Consider the following 19,971-nt stretch of genomic DNA (forward strand, 5'->3'; position numbering starts at 1 on the left):
GTACCTAAAACTTTATCGTTATAGGATTTTGATGTAATTTATGTTTAAGGTGACGCTGCGTTAAAGTAAAAAGTCGTTTTGGATATTGTTTTAGATCGCTTGTTTTCTATGAGAGGCCGGCCCGGCAAGAAATGGAATAGCAAGATATGGAAAGGTAAGCGACAAAATGATTTTTGTCACGTAATTTAAAAACCATAAATATATATTTCATATAAGCTATGGGCAAAAGTCTAGTGTATGCTTGAACTAATCTATGTACAAATTTGGGAAGCTTAAATCACTCTCCTCTGTTGGAAATATTAGAATCCCTGTTTTTATAGAGGTCTTTTTGATTAAATATTCTGTGTTATAAAAGTTGACAAATCGTGTTATGCTATGGGTAATTCAAAGACACTTGAGAGAGAGGACATGATGAATACTGACAATGAGCTTTAATTTCTTAGCTTTAGTCACTGTTGAGAAAAATCTATATCGCTGCAGCCAAATTATCAAGGCGTCACCTTAACGAGTCGAAGTAAGTAATCCATGTTTCACTCCATCAGCTGAAACGCCTCCGTGGTCTATGTGGTATTGAGTGCGGCTCTTAACTCGGAGGTCGTGGGTTCAATTCCCGCGTTGGAAACATGTTAGTTTAGTTAGGACAATGTTTAACAAGTTTGGTTAGGACAATGCAATGCAGGCTGATCACCTGATTGTCTGAGAAGTAAGATGATTCATGCGTCGGATGGGCATGTAAAAAGTCGGTCCTGTGCCTGATCTCTCGCCGGTCGTGTCAGTCTTCCGTCCCACTGGGTTATGAGAGTAAAAGAATATAGAGTGCTCTTGTGTACTGTGCACACACTTGGGCACTATTAAATTACTCATGCGTAGCTGGCCTGGTTTCAATGAAACCGGCCACCATCACCGAAACCGGTGTGGGAGCTATTATTATTACTCCATCAGCATCATCAACAAGCATGAAAAGGTAATATAATATATACCTATTAACCTTTTCATGCTTGTTGTGAAGATATACTTTGGGCACACGGAAAGAACACGTCGCGATAGTTCAGGGATTACCCTGAAAAAACAGGCAAAAGATGTTGTGGGCGTCATTAAGTTATTTTCAATTTGTCTTTTATTTTTTCTTAAAATACAAAACAAATTTTATAATAATTTTCAGTCAAATACTATATTCACATAACGGTTAAAATATATTTAGCCTATGTGAATAAATATGTTGTTTTATTTTTAAAATGACGTACCCAAAATCTAATACTTAAACATAAATTACTTAATATAATAATAAAAGTATAAATACATAATATTATATTTAATTGAGATAAAATACCCTTTGTACATTCTGGAATAAAACGCGTTATTACATTTGGGGTTCTCATCTCAATTTTTCACCGCAAATCTGAGCATCATTCCCGTCCCTGGGTAAATAAATTATCTGAGAAATGAAGATCTGAGTAGATGAAGTGGGTAACAGCTAATTTGAAAATTTACGTTTTTTGCATAAATGGAGGCTATAGGACCGAAAAACGGTTTGTACTCAAAAAAAAAATCGAATGGAATGGTTTAAAGAATAAGGGCAAAAATTGGCCGAGTATCCCGTAATAGGGCGAAAATAAGCAAAATTTGTGTTTTTGTATGAGAGCCCCTTTTAATAATAATTATCTTATGTTAAATTTATGATATCGAGCAAAAAATTACAAAAAATAACGTTTGTTGTATGGAGAACCCCTTAAATATTAATTTTATTGTTTTTAGCATTTGTAGTTATAGCGGCAACACACACACAATCTGTGATAATTTCAACTCTCTAGCTGTCACCGCTCATGAGATACAGACAGACGGACATACAACGAAGTCTTAGTATTAGGGTCCCGTTTTACCCCATAATACCTTAACGATGAGTAATTATTGTCCTTAGGTTATAAATTTTTTTTTATCCACTTCATTCACGTCTTCAAATATGCGTCTGGCCTACTAAGTTTCCAAGTCAAAGTCTAAGTTAGTTTCACCCGGGCTTAACCGGGTTAGAAGTTTGGACCGCGGAACTATCGATACTGTTGTGTACTTGGGCTATAAGTTGGAAGGGAATAGATTTGTTTTGTACTTCGTGGCGTTACATTTTGTTCATTTAGATAGCAAACGTAATTTGGTTAGGTTATGTCAATTTTTATACGTGGGAGAGCCATGCTTCGGCATAAATGGGCCGGCTCGACCGGAGAAATACCACGTTCTCACAGAAAACCGGCGTGAAACAGCGCTTGCGCTGTGTTTCGCCGAGTGAGTGAGTTTACCGGAGGCCCAATCCCCTTCCGTATCCTCCCCTATTCCCTTCCCTTCCCATCCCTACCCTCCCCTATTACCCTATTCCCTCTTAAAAGGCCGGCAACGCACCTGCAGCTCTTCTGATGCTGCGAGTGTCCATGGGCGACGGAAGTTGCTTTCCATCAGGTGACCCGTTTGCTCGTTTGCCCCCCTTCTTTCATAAAAAAATATATATATTTTGTCTGGCTTTGTTTGATATAGCACGACTAAATTACGTAGAAGCACCATCCATATACAAATATGTATTATAAATGCGAAAGTGTAAGTCTGTATGTCTGTTACCTCTTCACGCCTAATCCGCTGAACTGATTTTTTTGAAATTTAGCATGGAGAAACTTTAAATATCCCGGGAAAGGACATACAGTACTTTAAAAATGTACGGTACCCGCGCTATAAACGAATTTTGGGAGTCATCTAGTTGTACCTGCTTAGTATTTATTTGTTTCAGGCAACATATATTTTTTTATTTTTATATATATACATTATATATATAAAACAACTTTACTGGCCCATATGTGTATATTTTGCGAAATCTATTCTCAGACTCCCTAATTATGACCTGGATCATATTAAACTGCCAACGCAATGACTTTGAACAGTCATTCGTGACTAATAGGGTTCTCTAGGTTGAAAAACAATGGAACGTATCGACAGCTAACGTGGGTCAGCCTGGCAGTGACAGCAACACGGCTTCATACAAAGGAATAAACAATTATATTACGGGATGTCAAAGGCAAAAATTACTACGAAATACCACAGTAAACATAACTAACGAGTAGGCCAACTCAGAAGTCAGAGATCTCGAAAATACGTTTGACATAGTATATCATAGTATATCACTGTACTAATACGTTATTGTGAGACCTGTTGAAAGTTCGCGTAACTTTCTGCCGCGCACTGTAAAACTCTGGAACGAACTGTCACCAGTAGTATTTCCGGACCTATACGACCTGCAAACCTTCAAGAAGAGAGCGTATTCCTTCTTAAAAGGCCGACAACGCGCCTGCAGCTCTTCTGATGTTGCGAGTGTCCATGAGCGACGGTAGTTGCTTACCAACAGGTGACCCGTTTGCTCGTTTGCCCCCTTATTTAATAATATAAAAAAAAAGTGACAGTCGCGCCCACACACCACACGACACACGTATCTTCGCCCGTTTGTTTAAAGTTGAGGTACTCCGTAGTTCTGTCTACTCTGGAAATACTAAACCAACTACAGTCTAAAGATGTACAATTATGTTGTTTGTCAATTAGATATAACGCCACCATCTTGTAGAATGATACAGAGCAAGCCTAAAGACAGACAGACAGATGAATGAACAGATTTTCTAGCTTATTTTTAGCAACTTAAAGAGGACTATTAATTAAATTTATGTATGCGTTTATGTTTGTATTTGCACATCTCCAAGACTACAAGTCCTATTTCAGTAATTATTTTTTGTTGTACTACGTATTGTTCAACTAAATTAGCACTGCAAGTTTCCCTTACTTAAACAATTCATCAACATTGATTCAGTTCTGAGGTTCAGCTAGTTTTTGAGATAGGGAATTTTAAGGTCGTCGTTTTTAAGAGTGTCACGAAGCCCGTAAGCCCAAGCAACAATCAATAAAAATATATAATTAATACATCAAAGTCATATTGTACTTTACTTGTCCGGAAGGAATATTTGAAAGTTACAAACAATTCAGATTTGAAATTCTATTGAAAAAAGAGTATTCAATTCATAAATATTGCTCCAAACTGCAAGCAAAGCTAACATGGCTTGTTTGTGTACAAAAATATTTTATTGGATCTGGTAACAAACGGGTCGACAGAAGTTTGGGTTGTGGTGCTTCATAATTCCTTCAAATATAATTCATGCATTCAAACATAATTCCTTGAAAGTCTGGTAAAGCCCTTTTTATCTAAATTACACCAATATAAATTAAAGACGTGGAAAAAGTGGATAAGTAACATTTAGTAACATAAGGGCAATTACTCATTTGTTCCCTAATAATTTTAACAAACCTGGCCATTTAGCCGAAACTTTTTCGTATTCGCTTCGTTATAGCTACTCCCGAAATCCCCTCTTCCCCTCCCCAACTATCTGGTTATACTAGGTTTAGAGATCTTTGGGTTATACAATGATGTTAAAGATATGAAGTGTAATTTGACGTTTTGGTACCGTGTTAGCTTTAATAATTGTCAAATTATGGAATGTACTAGTTACTAGTACTACACAGCGCTCCCAAAGTGATAATGCGCATAGAAATTTTCGAAATTTTTTGGCAACGGTCGTATTTCCCGAGCGTTTTTTTTTTTATGAAAGAAGGGGGCAAACGAGCAAACGGGTCACCTGATGGGAAGCAACTTCCGTCGCCTATGGACACTCGCAGCATCAGAAGAGCTGCAGGTGCGTTGCCAGCCTTTTAAGAGGGAACAGGGTAATAGGGGAGGATAGGAAAGGGAATTCGGCCTCCGGTAAACTCACTCACTCAGCAAGCGCAAGCGCTGTTTCACGCCGGTTTTCTGTGAGAACGTGGTATTTCTCCGGTCGAGGCGGCCCATTCGTGCCGAAGCATGGCTCTCCCACGTATAAATGGCGTCGGAAGACGTCGCTGCAAACAGCGCTGTTTTAAACTTAACTTTAAGAAAAACAGCGCTTTGCAGCGACGTAGAGGCGCCTGACGTTGCTTGGACGTGGTAACGCCGCGATGGCTTCCCGGTGAGTTGTAGCCACAGCTGATTTTAGAAGTAAATTGTAGTACTAATTGACGGACCGGCGACAGCGGACAACCACCGGCTATATGATATTTACGGTACTTCTATTTCCTATGAACAAGGTGCAAAATGCAAGTGCATTGTTAAGGGCTCTTACGTTTCATAGATTCGGGTGTTTTCGTGATTACGACAATTAGCGAAGATTTCCATGCGCATTATTAATTTGGGAGTACTGTACTTAGAACTCACGATAGAGGATAAGTTCTTATAATTTAGACAAAGCTTTCCTTTTGAGTAAAACTTCATTATGCAAAATCCAATACAGTTGCAAATTACACCGAACATCAAAACTGAAATTTCACCGAACGCGAACCTCCAAATCCTCAAAACGCGTTCAAAACTATTTCACCTCATTCAGGACCTTTATGTCGACCGCATAAGGATCATTCTACTATTCGATAACCCTTAACTAATGCACATGTAACCATCAATTTATTCAGAAACATTTCGGTCGGAATTCTCACAAATCGCGAGTAATCTATTTCATCCAATCCGATGCAGGTGTATCCGTGGGTGAATTAAATTTCGAATCGGAATAATATACCAGCTGTGTTAGTGTTCTAAAACCCGGTGCAGAACTTTTAATGGCTTCGGTGTTTTTAGTTGGATATTTTCATCGTTTTTGTTTTATGTGTTTAATGTTGTTACAAATGTTATGTATTATCTAGCGGCTATGGGTATGTAATATGTATCAAGATTTCACAAACCTTTTAGTGTACCTTAGTCCTTAAGTCTAAGGACTTGATTATACTTACATATAAAAGCGTTGGTAAAAACGTTTTAAATATATTTAAAGAGTATAATAACAATATTATTATTATAATGACTTTAAAAGACTTAGTTTAAGGTTCTTCACTTACTGTACCACTCAAACATATTTAATGATGATTAAGCTGTTTAACGAAGAGTCTTCAGAACGTAAACGCGTTGGATTGTTATTTGTTTGACAGTCAGTAGATGTATAACGTCAAAGTATAAATGAAATTATTTTCTTTCGAACAAATTAGATAATTATCTTAATCGCATAACGTATTTAAGCGATTGAAACTTAAGCATACCATGATGAAATGGACCAAAAAAAAATTACGTCAGATTTGTCGAGATCCCCCCCCCCCTCTCCCCTAAGATAGAGATTTGACCCCCCTTAAGCATCACGTAATTTGTGGACGCCCAACCAACTTTTTCTTTTTATAACATCTTGTAAGTAGCCTTCCTTAACATGACTATAATATCCGAAACTAACTTGCCGTTATAAGTAAGTGGGTCGTCAAAGATACATCCGCCGTTACTTTTTATGGGCAACACTATGCAGCATGATATCACTAGTCTTTAACTTTTGCAAAGTGTTTCCCGATGTTCATACAAACACTTTTGAATATCGATATACTAAGAAGTTTAGATTTTAATAGAAATTTAGATACAATAAAGGTAAAGGTGTTTAAAGTCACAATATATCCTCATGGGTCGCAGTGACGTAAGGGCTACAGCGACCTGCCTTCTTTGAAAAAAAAGGTGTTTCAATCAACGCAGGAAGCGACCAAGACCGACAAAATAAATTTCCAGCAGCCGCGGCATGGGGAGGGCTATTATAATATACTAGCGACCCGGCCCGGCTTCGTACGGGTAAAAAATATATAATAGCCTATATCACTTAAGTACAGAAAAAATGCTTAAAATCGATTCGGTAGTTTTGATTTATAATAATATCCATGGACGCTTTACACCACGTCAGTCTGGCCCCGCGGTAAGTACCTGAAGGACTTGTGTTACGGGTACCAGACAACGGAAATATATTTAATAATTTTATACTATACATACATTTAAGATTTTTATTATATGATACACATATTTAATACACATCCATGACCCAGGAACTTTGAAAACTTTTTGTTCACATTAGAAACCCCGACAATAACAGTATTTTTCCACTATTTAATGAATGTTATTATACTTATAAAACTTCCTCTTGATATCTATCTATTAAAGAAAACCGCATCAAAATCCGTAGCGTAGTTTTAAAGATTAAAGAGAACAAAGGGACATAGGGGGAAAAGCGACTTTGTTTTATACCTACTATGTATTGAGTCTGTGGTATGGGTCGCTAGACCGATGTCAGTGGAAAATGAAACCTGCTAGGTATAGGTTTTCATAGTTCATAAGGTGGCATTTTATTTAAATGTTTGTTGGTCGCGGTCGCTTGTGGCAAAGACCTGGGAAGACCTAGGCTTGTACCACGTAACCGTTTTGAGACTCAAACAATCGAACGATGACTTCTTGTTGGAAATTCATGTTCAATTAATAATTATACACTTTCCTTGCACTTTACACTTATTCCACTTTATTGAAGTATAGTGTAAATAAAGTGGAATAAGTGCAAGGAAAGTGTATAATTACTAATTGATACAGACTAAGACACTGACAGACGGACACACTTTGCATTAATTATAATATTAGCATATTATAGGTATTATATAAAATTAAATTAAGAAATTAAAAAAAAACCCCCGCCAAACAACTTTAAAAAGTAATGAAATAACTGCCTTTAAGAGGATACACCAGGGGCGAGAGAAATTGAAAATAGGTATTTGAAAATGTATTGCTGTCTCACCAATCTCAAGTCTCCCACCGCAGAGCGCGATAGAGACAACACGACAAAAGTTCTAATAAAAGAACAGAAAATCTTCGATTCGTTGTACGCTGATTCCTTCTCCAAAACTTAACCGATTTAAGTACTTTTTTCATTAAGAATTAAAGCATGGCTTGAGATGTGTCCCTATGTTTTTTTTTTTGTATATTTTAGCCAGTTTTGTTTACTGGGTGTTTGAACACAGACGAAAATCTTGCCATTTTTTGGGTTTTTGGACGTTCTTATCTTTTTAATAATAAAATTATAAAACAAAAGAAAACATAGGGACATGCTAATAGTGGCCATAGATATTCAGGAAAAAAATCATAACTCTACCGGCATTATCCAGGGAGGAAACAGCGGACAGCGTTTGTATGGAAAAACGGCGGTGTGGACTCCTCTTAAGTTCAAATAATTCCTAACTTGTGTAAAGTGATACTTTAGTCCATAATTGTTGTCAGTGTGTCGGGGGACCGCCAAGTAAACTACAACCTACAACCGCCAAGTCGCTGGTTACCTATCTCTATTCAGTTCGCGGTGAATTGATCCTTAAACTTATTATGTGAAATCAAACATCTACATTAGCGGTCCCCCGACACACCTTGACAACAATTATGGACTAAAGTATCACTTTACACAAGTTAGGAATTATTTGAACTTAAAGGCAGTTATTTCATTACTTTTTAAAGTTGTTTGGCGGGGTTTTTTTTTAAATTTCTTAATTTAATTTTATTTAATACTTTTTAAACTTGTGTTGCTTTAAATAGTGCAGAATAATTCCTATCAACAGAATCATATTCTCATGATTACCATCTATCAATGTCGTTTTCGATGCCTCATCGTTAATATGAGCCCAAACATGAAACCTCCACTTTGGGTTCATACGAAGCTCGGTTCCTATAGAATCCAGGTGATGCAGCAGCAGCAGCATGTTACTGTTTATCTACTTCTTACTGGTTGTCGCAATTAAAATGAGCCCAAACACCAAACCTCTGCTTTAAGTTGGCGAGGAGTTGGATGTCTTATTGATTACCAAGTGATGCTGCAGCACCAGGTGAACTTTCCATTATTATGTATATACGTATATTGTATATTCACAAATGTCACAAACTAGAATGAAATATAAAACCCATCAAACGACTACATGTTGCTAACGGCTTTTCATGAACCAGATAAACCCTGATTTTTCAGCACTGAAAAGGCTGATGATGATGAATCATAGCTAAGAACACTCTCGATCATGTCAGCTTTCAAACAAAAAAAAACTAGATCAAAATCGGTCCACCCGCTTGGATGCTACGATGCCACGGGCAGATACACACACAGACAAACAGACAGACAGACAGACAGACACGTCAAACTTATAACATCTCTCTTTTTTGTCAGGGGTTAAAAATAGCATCGATGGCAACTTGTTATTGGGATTTGGGATCAACGCGTTTGCTGCAACAACCTTTCAACTTGAAAATCATCCACTCATAATCTCATCATCATTGTCATTCCTATCATCATAAAGACCGGGAGATAGTTAAAATTATTCCATTACTTTCTTAGATATTTAAATGTGATATCTCCAAGTCAATTCCAGATCAAATTCGATTCAAAGGACCATATTAAAATTTGATAGCGTAAATCGATTATCTAGACCCGTATAATAGTCGATTAGTGATGTTAGGTGAACCTTTTGTGATCGTGACAGAGACTATTTTTGCTTGCACCTAGTCTGACACGTGCCAGGTATTAAAGAATGGATACCCAAACAGAGTAGATATCTAGTAAATGAGTAAATCAACTTTTTTAAGAATTAAAAAGTAATAAAGAATGGCAGAAAACTTTTATATTTAAAATTAAATAGTCTTTTCACTAGAGCCTTCTAAAGTGTTAATTTTTACCCGATTTCGAAATAAAGTTTAATTCCAACTTCAATTGCCGGTTCATCATTGACAAAAGCGGATAGTCCAATGAAATTCAAAATATATCATAGTCCAATGAATTTCATCAAAGATAAAATGTTAAATCCTGTCTATTTCCTTGCCCAAGATCCCAAATTATCTACCAACTATAGTCTTTATCCTCCTGCTTTTTAGCATGATATAATTATTGTGGTACTAAAAGCTAGCTGTACCCGAACTCTCTATTAAGTTGTCACTCTACCCGGCTACTAGTTTATTATTGAATTGACAGGCTTGCATGATGAGTCACGCAATTGAAGTCTGTCAAATCCATACAAAAGAAATACATCTACGCGTCGCGTTGCTGTCTGGATTAAAATTGCAATATGTCTGATTCTCCCTCTTATTTGTACCAAAATGTTTATTCTATCCTGTCTGTTTCCTTGCCTCCTAAAAGCGTAATAATAGAAACTCTCTAACAAGTTGTCTCTCTACCCGGCTACTAGTTAGCAAGCAGATCACGCGCGAGATAGCTCGCTGATGTCCCTGATGTCCCTGCAGTGTATGCCGATAGCTGGCAGACAGCCTATTGTCCATATAATACGATATCCATTCAGAGCATTTTTACTTTGGAACCCCTATGATGATACAACATTTTGAAAATCCGCCAGCTCAGTGTCTTAATGATAGATTTTTTATACAATGTGTTAAAATATTAACTTAGTTCAATGCATGGTTATGGCAATATTTGAAAATTTCGTGAAAATTAGACGCAATTTGGTGTTTTTTTTTTCTATCAAGAAAATTTTAACATATCGTGTTTTCGCCCAGAACAAATTCTTAGGAATATAATGTAGTATCTAAGTTAAGAAAATGAAACAATTCAGGGCTTATTTTGAAACATAAAAATCTTATATCTTTAAACGAGCAATTCTTATATATATATATATATATATATATATATATATATATATATATATATATATATATATATATATATATATATATATATATATATATATATATATATATATATATATATATATATATATAATTGGAATCTCGGAATCGGCTCCAACGATTTTCATTAAATTTAGTATATAGGGGGTTTCGGGAGCGATAAATCGATCTAGCTAGGAATCATTTTTAGAAAATGTCATTTTATTCATGTTTTATCGAATACCGAGCAAAGCTCGGTCAAATAGCTAGTGAATTATAAAGTCGTCAATTTTGGGTTAGTCGCCCCCTTAACGCCGAACGCGCGATAGGGAACTCTGTTCTAAAAGTAGATGTTGTCCGATTCTCAACCGTAGCCGATAATATTATGCTCGCTAAGATTCACGAAAATCGGTCGAGCCATTTCAGAGGTGTTGAACCACGCACCCCGTGACACGAGAATTTTATATATTAGATTTCGCTCGGACATTCAAGGTAGTAGACTCGGCCATGGTCTCGTGATTCACCCGCAAAACTTTTCCCAATTTAAAGGTTTATTGCTCAATATTTTCTGTAGTCTATACATCAATGGGCAAAAGTACGACGTAAATAGCAGTTTGTTATTAGTTCTGGCTGGAGCCGACTCAAAAGGCCGATGTTTTCGGTCAAACTTTTACAATAACGCGCTATTTGTATAAACTATCGCGTAATTATCCTTTCCGACTATCTACGGAAATATTCCATGGAATTGGGCGGTAGTGATAAATGGATTTGCTTTGTGAGCATCCGAATTTCATGCGGCGGCGAAGCAAAGTCTATAATCAATAAGGTATAATATTTTCATGAATGTCAATAGTTATTAGTTATAACTATGAAGCGAATCACAAATCTCTCTTTTGTGACTAGATTGTAGGTCCTTAGCAGATAAAACAGCTTTATTTAAAAAATACATCAAAAATTCCTTGGTCATAATTTGGATTTGCTACGCTATGTTGGTTATGGTTACGTTAATAGTTATATTATAAGTATAGGTCTACCGAATCTGATGGCAAAAAGTGAGAAATAAAATTGACTCTAGCAATGCCGGCGTAATGGGAATTTTTATTCCCATTTTGATACAATACATAGAGCGGCTTATTCTGTATGTGAAACATGCAAATATAAAAAATTATCTAATGATCAAGGATATTTTTTGAAAATCTGCCGTCAGATTCTGGTAGACCTATAACATTAAGTTAATTTACCTAGCGGACCTATAAATAATATTATTTTTGTGACTTACTTCTATACCATAGACATAAAATTTTTTAAAGCAAATTAGATCTTGTAAGCAAAACACCAAGAACAATTTTGCTCACGTTAGAGAAACGCCTAAACTTATTCTGAGAACGTCAGAATGTTTACACTCGCTCAGCTCTAAATATGATTGAGTTGGGATATGATTGAAATAGGAATAGCTCACGTATCGACGCCGATCGTCCCGCGTCTCTGCTACTACTAGATAAATTCCCCGTGTGATGGTATAAGAGATAGAGAAATTTTGAAAAATAATCAAATTATAATTTTTGTGTAAATAAATTTATGTACGCTTGATCTTCAGAGGAATGCTGAGATATAAGTGATGAACTCGCAATCGAATGAAAATCCGGGCTACTAGAATTAAGACTCGAACGATGGACCATAAAAGCAGGTAAAACCGTTATAATCATAACAAATGAAAAACTCCGAGTCGACGAACTCGGGCCATTGCTGTTGGGATTTATTAGTTAATTTGGCGACAAAGTAAGTGAGAATTGGAGACGTGAGCGGATGAAGAGGGTAACTAAAAAATCGAAAAAATTGTGATTTTCTGTATAGCTAAAACTATCTAGCCTTAGTAGTAGCGTAGCTAGACGATGAAGCAGGTAAGTTACAAAAATAATAGGGAATTATTATAAAGGAAAAAAGAGGAGTTGAGCTGGCGAACAAAACTAGACCAGTCCACCAGAGTGCAAAAGTTTTTTTTTTCGAATCGTCTTCCTGTTCTGTTAATTATTTCAATCAAATCCGTTCAAAAAGGCTTTAAAAAGTCCATTTCTAAACAAAACCGGATTAGTTCAGTAGTAGTAGTTGATACTTGTTTTTTAACCACTGTGTATTTTTTTTTCTCGCGGACTAATCCGGTTTTGTTCGCCAACTCGTCAATTGTCTTTATAATTTATAAAATGTTAGTTATCCACTCATACACTTATATGTCTTCAATTCCGCTGGGGGAATTTTATATTAGTTGGCAAACACCTGCTTACGACCGAGACGCCGTAAACTTAGAGATTGAAATAAAGACGAATAAACCAACTAGATGCTTGGTTGAGAAGTTTATGGGAAGATTTTGTGGGTGTTTTGTCAGATAACTAACATTATAAATGCGAAAACGTGGCTGTTTTAAAATTTTAGATCTAAAATATACTCGAGGGTAAACGCCAGGCCATATTAGTTATGGGCATTTATGGTCATTTTGCAAATTTCTAAGCATTTATTATATAAATTTTTATTTAAATATACATATTTCCAAATCAAATTTCATCCTAAGGGCATGTTTCACAACTTCTTGATAAGTGCCGAATAGGCTATCCACCACTTAAATTGCCAGATGAAGTATGCAGAATCTGTCAAAAAAGTTGTGAATAGCCTATTCGGTACTTTATTAGAAAATGGTGAAATAGACCCTAAATCGTGGCCCTAATGTTGACAGACAGTTTTTATTTTAATACTAGATGACTCCGTTGTGCCAAAATTCATTTATCGTACGGTAACCATACATTTTTCCGGAATAAAATCTATCCTTTGTCCATTCTTAGGACTCAAAACCGACTTCTAAAGATACCATACCAAATTTCAATAAAATCTGTTCAGAGGTTTGAGCGTGAAGAGGTAACACAGACATACAGACGAACAGACAGACACATTTTCACATTTATAATATTAGTATGGAAGTATGGATATGGATAATGTTTAGAACAAATCTGAATACTGGTTCAGAAATATTACTCTTGTTCAAAAAATAATAAAATGCATCTTCTATGATTCTGTTACTAAAGAGTAAAATTCAGCAACGCAAGAAGGGCAATTTGTTGCTCGTTTATCTAACCTAAATTAAGCTACGTTTATCTCGAACTGTTTATTAATTTTCAGCTTCTGTAGCTTCAAGCGTAGCTACCAGCTTCAGCATTTCAGTAATAGTTTTAGCAATATCCTCAATTCGTATTCCCGTAGGATACTGTGTAATGGGAGCTATTATAGGGAACGTGGAAGAACTAGGTGGTAGCGCAGGACAAGTATGTACCATCGAAAAAATTGATTCCTAGGCAATTGACAGACCAACGTCATTTGGTCGGATCATGTCAATTCAATGTTAATTGTGATCTGTCGGCTCGGTTTGACGTAACGCGATCAAACTACGTAGGTCCCCCATCTGCTCTGCCCCCGTAGACAAGTGGCAAAAAGCTAACGCTAACGCTAACGCTAGCGCTACAAAATGTATGGATTTGACATTAGTATTCGCTAGCGAAGCGATGACTTATGTCAAATCGCATACATTTTGTAGCGCTAGCGTTAGCGTTAGCGTTGGCGCTTTGCCACTTGTCTACAGGCCTAGAAATCAACTTCTCTGATAGTATATAACAAGTTTCGGATTCCTGACGCCAGTTGGTCGCACTATTTGTATAAGAGAACTTGAGAGAACTACTAATAGATGGCAGCACATGTCAAGTAAATAATCGAGTTCAAGTTTCAGATTGGTCACGATCGCAGCACCTTAATTACGTTCCCTATTAATAGTAATTAGATAATAATACACTAATGCCATGTTACACGATTTTCTAGAAACATAAAAATAAAGGTACAAGTTGGAACCGAACGACACGCGACAACTGCAGACGACGCGACGTGTCGTCGCGACACTACTGGTTCGGTTGTCTGGAAGAAACTGCTTAAACCAGTAAGACCGCCTTTTTGCACAATTTTGTAATTTTTTATACTTTTTTGTTGTTGTTGTTATTTCTTTTGTTTTTTTTTGTCTCTTTTATGTGCTTTTATGTCTTTTCTATTGTGTGTGCAAATAAAGAATTTATTATTATTACTGGTTCATATATATTTCTATGAAATAAATGTCGCGAGTAAAGTTTGGAACAACTTGCCCCCACCGCTTCGATCGTTGAAGAATAGTTATAACTTTATAAAAATAAATATAAATTACACTATATAAATATAAATTACTTAAGCAACAACTCTGCGACAACTATGTCGCAGAGTTTTTTTTTTCATAAATGCTACGATACTAATCGTAGCATTTATGAAAAAAAAAAGTTAGTCCTTTTTCATACATACTATAGAACATAATATTATTACGTCTATATTACCGGCATACTTAAAAATACACTGCAATATTTTGGTATATATATAAAAATGTAACAAGTAACAATATTATCTATCTAGTATCTGTATAATATATTGCATTCTTTCATTGGTCTAATGTTGTATTAGAATGTATCATTATATTTTTCAACACTATTATGTCTACGTCTTTTATATAATATTACTAGCTGTCCCGGTGAACTTCGTGTCACTTAAAAACCTTCCCTGGACTTCTACGAATATTTTAAGACTAAAATTAGCCCAATCCGTTCAGCCGTTCTCGAGTTTTGCGCTTAGCAACACATTCAGCGACTCATTTTTATATTATAGATATTGTAATTTTAAAATATAGCTTCCGTCTGCTTGTCCTCTGCCCGAAAATAAGGGGTCCACGGAATATCAGGGACGACTGTTCGGTTGTCTTAACCTGAGTGGTCTCCGTTTCTGCACACTTGGGTGTTACACTGGCGTGCTATTATAATTGTGCTATCAATACATTAATTGTTTTTTTCTTTTCTTTTTTCTTTTTTGTTTACCTGTGATAGTTTTTTATGTGTGAATTAGCTGTAGCTGTAGATTATAGGTAAAATAGGTTAATTTTTAATTTTGTTCTTGTTTATATCAGTTCTATATATAATACCTATATTATGTTATATGTGTAACATTTAATGGTGGCAGAATAAACGTTTATTTATTTATTTTATTTAAATAGTCTCCGCAGCTAGCGACACTTATTCATAGAAATACATAGAAACCCGTAATGTCGCGACCACACGTTGCCTACTGCCGCTTCATGTAGCCGGCATCCAACTTATACCTTTAAAGAATAGAAAATATATCTGACTCTCAATAAAACGTCTATTTATAGCGTGGAATCCAATATCACCTTTGGGCTTTGATCTACAATACTAGGGAGGTAAATTTGACTGAGATACGGACAAAGTGCATTTGGTATTCAAAGTCGCTGGAGACATATCGATGGCTGCTCCAAAGAAAACAGCGAAGAACAATAAGATTAAGAGCCTCGCTGGAAGAGATTTCGCTTCTGTATATCATAAACTACATTCACACCGTGCTGTAACGTTAAAAAAATACTCTGCGAATGAAAACGCCTCACCGAATAATTTTACAGTAGCTGACTGACGTCTGCAATTCCGTTGCGTCAAAATTAGGTTATCGCGAGGGAACCCTACATTTTTCTGAGATAAAATTATAATATGTACTTTCCCGGGACTCACAGTATATTCATACCCAGCAAAATCCGTTCAGCAGTTAGGGCGTGAACAGGTTATAGACAGACAGACTGACATACTTTCGCAATTATAATATTAAGAATGGATATAATATGTGTGTAGTATAGATCTACCAGAATCTGATGGCAAAAAGTGAGAAAATAAATTGACTCTAGCAATTCCCTGGGTAATTGTAAAAAATCATTTTGACCCTTTTTTCTTCTTTTAGCGGCTGATTCTGTGGGTTAAACATGCAAATATAAAAATGTATCCAATGATCAAGGATATTTTTTGAAAATCTGCTGTCAAAAATTGCCATCAGATCCTGGTAGACCTATAGTTATAGAGGTGCGACTTGGCAGATGTCAGTCGAATGCCCATGAAGCCCGGTTTCAGTTTTTTGTTAATTTGATCACGGTGTTAAATGTGCATTATTATAAGTTGTTATCATCAGGCCGTTAATTAGTTTTATGTGTCCTCAAAACAGTCTTGAGTCAAAAAAAGAGTTCTGCACTAAAATAAAACACCTTTAATTTCATACTTTTTACTTTTACAGAAATTTCATACTTTTTACTTTTATAGTTATTAAATTATTTTAAACGTCACAAAAACATTCAATTTTTAAACTTTATACTGGTTCCCTTACGTTATATCGTCGCATATTTTTACGTATCACGGTGAGAAATGAATCCTTACTTTCCTACATAACTTCTCTTGTATATTTTCTCCATAACTTCAAAACACTCCTTTACCTTCAAATTCCTCCTTTGAGGAAATAATTTACTACTAGGCAGTAAAGTGAAGTGGGGACAGGGTAACGAGCGTGCAAATCATGGGGTCATCTCGCCCTTTACTGCCGTATATTACGGCTAAGCCTCCTCAATTTAGTGCCTTTGTGGAAGTCCCGAATAGTTTCTTGAATAAAATGTTCGGTGTCATTTGATATTTTATAATAAACCATCTTTATTGGTAAAAATATTCTTGCAGCCTACTGGGTCCGCTATTTTTCTCCGTCCTGTGGAGTTTCAAATAATTTATGTGAAATTATTCGCTATGAAAATATTATATAAGTAAGTTGCAAAGGCTTTAGCATTTACACAGTTGAACACGGAACTTTTATTCAAATTGTTAGGTTAGGTTAGACTAAAATTCGCCTTAAAAATGAAGTGCAAGATATATTCGTATTTGATTTTGATACATCTCGATTGTGTAATATGTAATCTGGTTAATCAATAAAAAATATAATGAGGTAATCGTGGCTTTCCAGCATGGCCTTTACATAAGAGTAATATAAATACAAATACACCGTAGTTTTCTCATTTACAGGCTACGTTTACAGGTAAGTAATGAAAACAATTAAGATTTAATAAAAATTTTAGCCAACTTTAAAGTAATAATAAATATATATAACATGTGACAACTGATATCGGTGTCACAACGGTGTGACACAAGGTACTTAAATGCAACGGACAAAGTTGAATCCATTTTAAAGTAAGTTCGACCGGGCTTTTAGTGCAATAAATGCCTTCCTTCCTACTTTCTTAAAAGTTTCCTCTAGAACAAAAAGATTTGTTTCGTATCCCGGACAAACGAGCTTTCGGGAGCTTTCGGAGCTTTCGGTGACGCTTCTGTCCAGCGCCCAACTTTAGATATTAAACCGTCTGACTCTAGTTTGTTTGTTTTTATATTGGACATTTTAAAGTTTGTCTCTGGACTTGAATTTTTCGTTTTCAGACGTCGCGCGTGTTTTGTTTGTTGCCCATGGTTCAACTACTGGCAGAACCATGGGTGATTTTTTACCCGTCTTCCTGAAATGATCGGTTTTTTTCTCGAGTGCATGTAATTATTTTATTGTTCATTGTCAGATAATATATAACTGGACTGTAATTTACTAAAAATATATTAAACGTACGTTTCGAAATACAACCAGTTTACTAGCCCAATGCCCATGACGTCTTTCGATCCGAGATTCGATGCCATATTGTACTGTTTATATCAAATATTTCAAGGTTGCTTTCATCTTATCACCATGACAACTAGAGTCACTTAATAGCTATGTCCACACTATGCACTTTCATCTTCAATTTTCGTCATCTTTCTTCATTAAACTTTCGTTTTGGCGTCAACAAACGCAACGCCAACATTGTCATGCGAAAGTTTTGGATACGGTCAGAGCGAATGCGTCGCGGGCATGGCTCACGTGCGCTGTTGACTGCGCTATAATAATTATATAACGCATGCCCTTGATGAACGAAAAAAGGCACAGTGTGGACATAGCTAATAATTTACAGTACAGGGTGTTTCAAATAAAGTATAGTAAGCCGAAAGACATGGACCCCGGGGGTCATATCAACAACTCTTGTTCTACGACATTTGGAAATTCACGAAAAAAATTGATTCTCCATACAAACTTTGTTGGTTACGTGACCTTTTACTATGGTAAAGCAACAATTTTTTTCTCGAATTTCCAAAAGTCGTAGAACAAAAGTTGTTTAGAATGATCTTTTTTGCTTTATTTGTAAACACCCTGTATACACACTTGTTTAAGTATAATAAGAAACACAAGGGAAGTAGGCTACCCTAAGTTCTGTATTAAATATAGATTCGGTTACGAGATATAGATCAATGTTCCACTTTTCCGAAGAGAACCTTTTTCTAACTGTCTTCGACGGCGCTATCTCAATAGAATCTGAGAATATGTTTTTCGGTCACTGGAGCACATAAAGATAAGACTGACATTACATTCGCAGTGGCTATGGTTTGGTTTAACATACGAATTAGGACTTTGACATAGTCTTTTATGTCGTTAAAAAAAATACGTGTGGTCGGGGACTGCCGCGGTAGCTGTCGCATAGCATTTTAGCATTTTTTATCAACTTATCCATACTTCCATACTAATACTAATATACTAATTACTAATATTACTAATTTACTAATATTATTATAAATGCGAAAGTGTGTCTGTCTGTCTGTCCGTCTGTCTGTCTGTTACCTCTTCACGCTCAAACCGCTCAACCGATTATGTTGAAATTTGGTATGGAGATACTTTGAGTCCCGGGAAAGAACATAGGATACTTTTTATCCCGGAAAAATGTACGGTTCCCGCGCGATAAATGAGTTTTGGCACAACGGAGTTGCGGGCATCATCTAGTGTAATTACAATTCGCATACTAAAACTAATAATTGCATGTTGATAAAAAGGTGAATAAGAAGTGAGAGGTTAGGTTTTTTCCTCACCTCCGGGTGGAAAACGCCAACTTTCTTCCCGCTGCGCTTACCGATGTTGCCGTTTTCCGCCTCATTAGCAGTAAATAAGAAAGCCTCAGATCACATGTTTGTTGACCACGGCCTACAGTTTGAGAAGAGAACTGTAGGGGCAAATAATAATAACTTTTACCGATATTTTTTATTTAGCTAATTTTTAAAATAAATTTCTAATTTATGCGCTTAATTTTGTTAGGTTCTTTATAACGGTACTCTGCGGGCATATAAAATTTATTTTTAAAACCTGCATAAATGATAAGCACAATGTTTTACAAACTCACATTATGTAAAAAGTTTAAACTTTTGTGCAGGCCTTGTAACTTTTTAATGTCAGCCTAAGTACCAAGTTTTATATTAATACACTTCTCAGTCCGAAATAAAGATCTAACACCGAGTTTTGAACGGAAGGTTGGGATGAAACCTAAACAGCACGGGATTTTATAATGCCCAAGTATGTGTGCAGTACTATTAGAGGTTTTTAAACTTCCTTTGACAGAACCCTTCTGTTTCACAAAACGTAGTTGTTGTTATTGTGAGCTGGATTACAGT

The 19,971-nt window shown here is 36.0% G+C and overlaps 1 long non-coding RNA gene across 1 annotated transcript; it reads left to right on the forward strand.

Moving 5' to 3' along the window:
• The first annotated feature begins 38 nt into the window (after positions 1–38).
• LOC121733573 lies at positions 39–19,452 on the forward strand. Its single transcript, XR_006036578.1, has 4 exons — positions 39–49; positions 818–826; positions 5,052–5,060; positions 19,383–19,452. It is a non-coding gene; the product is annotated as an uncharacterized LOC121733573 (long non-coding RNA).
• The last annotated feature ends 519 nt before the right edge of the window (positions 19,453–19,971 follow it).

The sequence above is a fragment of the Aricia agestis genome, chromosome 14 (genome assembly GCF_905147365.1).
Source record: "Aricia agestis chromosome 14, ilAriAges1.1, whole genome shotgun sequence".
Taxonomy (NCBI): Eukaryota; Metazoa; Arthropoda; class Insecta; order Lepidoptera; family Lycaenidae; genus Aricia; species Aricia agestis.